The sequence below is a fragment of the Salvelinus sp. IW2-2015 genome, unplaced genomic scaffold (genome assembly GCF_002910315.2).
Source record: "Salvelinus sp. IW2-2015 unplaced genomic scaffold, ASM291031v2 Un_scaffold16323, whole genome shotgun sequence".
Lineage (NCBI taxonomy): Eukaryota > Metazoa > Chordata > Actinopteri > Salmoniformes > Salmonidae > Salvelinus > Salvelinus sp. IW2-2015.
This window is the reverse complement of record NW_019957534.1, coordinates 1,266,486-1,268,836: the sequence shown is the minus strand read 5'-3', so window position 1 is coordinate 1,268,836 and position 2,351 is coordinate 1,266,486. Positions and strand designations below refer to the sequence as shown.

The 2,351-nt window shown below is 45.0% G+C and overlaps 1 pseudogene; it reads left to right on the top strand.

Annotated features, from left to right (window-relative positions):
- The window catches only part of LOC112080409 (single-strand DNA endonuclease ASTE1-like), a 4,648-nt pseudogene extending 2,574 nt beyond the window's left edge, over positions 1 to 2,074 (top strand).
- Positions 2,075 to 2,351: the final 277 nt, after the last annotated feature.

Below are 2,351 nucleotides of genomic sequence, written 5' to 3'. Positions count from 1 at the left end.
AGACAAATCATTACAAACAGTTAGCAGCCAAGAAGAGGAGTAACAAAAGTCAGAAATAGCATTAAAATGTATCACTTACCTTTGATGATCTTCATATGGTTGCACTCCAAAGACTCCATGTTACACAATAAATGTTCGTTTTGTTTGATAATATCCCTCTTTATGTCCAAAAACCTCAGTTTTGTTGGTGCGTTTTGTTCAGTATTCCATTGGAACAAAGCGCGGTCACAAAAGACAGACGAAAAATCTAAAAAGTACCATAAAGGTTCGCAGAAACATGTCAAACGATGTTTAATAATCAATCCTCAAGTTGTTTTTGTCATAAATAATCGATAATATTTCAACCAGACAAAAGCTTTGTCAATAGAAAAGGTGAAACAAGAAAGGCGCGCTCCCGGTTTATAGTTTATGTAAACTTCTGACCCATTGGGAATGTGATGAAAGAAATAAAAGCTGAAATAAAATAATTATCTCTACTATTATTCTGACATTTCACATTCTTAAAATAAAGTGGTGATCCTAACTGACCTAAGACAGGGCATTTTTTACTAGGATTAAATGTCAGGAATTGTGAAAAAGTGAGTTTAAATGTATTTGGCTAAGGTGTATGTAAACTTCCGACTTCAACTGTACATGTTTGTTTTTTTGTGCTTGGGAAGGGGTTTTCTTCTTCAAAGAGCTGCTGAAATGGCTGGCCAGTTTCCAGGAGCAGCAGCAGGCCTTGGACAATGTGCCCAGACTCATCGTTTCAGGCCCTCTCTCTGAGCATAGAGACATACCAGATTCAACCCGGTTGCCTGGAGAGGTTCTTCAATGATGGCAAGGCTCCTGATCCCGGCCTTCTCCCAGACCATCTGAGTGTCCTTCCAGACTGGACCCTGCTGCCGTTGATGAAGGGGACACTTCCCTCCTACATGATTTACATTCTGCTGCTGAGGCCAGTGATACAGGGTGTCCAAGTGGAAGATCACAGCTTACCCAGTGGGAACATCACCTCTCGGCCCATACGGCAGGTATTCTACGGGCTGCTGCTGGGTGAGAGCAGGGAAGTGGAGGAGTACGACAGGGAAGGGAAGAAACTGACCAGCAGCAAGGTTAAAGCCATCCTGCCCAGTGCTGCACGACAGCTGCAGCTAGACACACTGGATCAGGTATGTATATATACATGTGATATAGTATACAGTATAATATAAACATACTGATGTTGATTCTGAAATTGATTCTCATTCTCTTGTTCTGTTTCTTAGGCTCTACAGTCAGTGCGGCTTGATGTGTTTTTGGAGACCCTTGGTGTGTCCCAGTCCACTTTGAATAGTGTCCCAACTCATCTGGGACTTCCTGTGGCTGTTACCTACTACTGGCTGAGGCACGCCCATCCCCAATCAGACCTTCCTCTCCTGCAGGCCCTGCTACTAGGACTGGTGTACGGAGAGCTCTGCAGACAGAGGACGAGCCAGAGAGGTATGGACCAGAATATGAACTGAAACACACACACAGGCACACAACTTAGAATGTATAAATTAAGTGCGTGAAATGCAGCCAATGACTCCTCTCCTTTTTGTGTATCAGGGTTAATAGAGGAGGGACCAGTGTTGGAGAGGCTGAGAGGGCTGATTCAGACAGGTGCTAGGAGTCTAGACCTGGGTGTGTCCCACGCCTTTAGCCAATGGCAGCGCTGCATGAGGGATGGCCTTGACCTGAACCAACTGCTGTGCTTCCCTCTACCTGAGCCCCAGTGTGCCTGGTAAGGTGTCACTTCCTAAAACAACCCTAACCTCTAACCTCTACAGTAGACCAGTGGTATTCCTTTACATGTTATTCTATCCCAGCAGCAACACAGCTAATTCAACCCTCTGTTGTTTCCCTGTTGGAGTCTAGGCTGTACAAGGGAACTCTGGTGCACCAGCTTGTGGGCCAACTGAGAGGGGGGGTGACCCCGGATTCTCTCCTGATGGAAGACCCTTCCTCTGGGCAGCTGTACAGAGCCATGCTGGAAGCCATACTCAACTCCCAGGAAACTGAGACCACTGGACAACCTGACGGCCCCTCTGCAGATTCTGGTGCTGGACGATGAAGATTTTGATGATGATGATGATGATGATGGAGTAGGCTGTACTGAAGTCCCAATGTCCCGTCACAAGAGGAAGGAAAGATTCAACAAAGCTCTATTGAGTTATAGATATAGGGACCACTAAACACCTGTTGAGTTATAGATATAGGGACCACTATATAGGGACCACTTAACACCTGTTGAGTTATAGATATAGGGACCACTATATAGGGACCACTAAACACCTGTTGAGTTGTATATATATATTTTCTGTGACAGTTTAGTGACAGAGTGCATATGT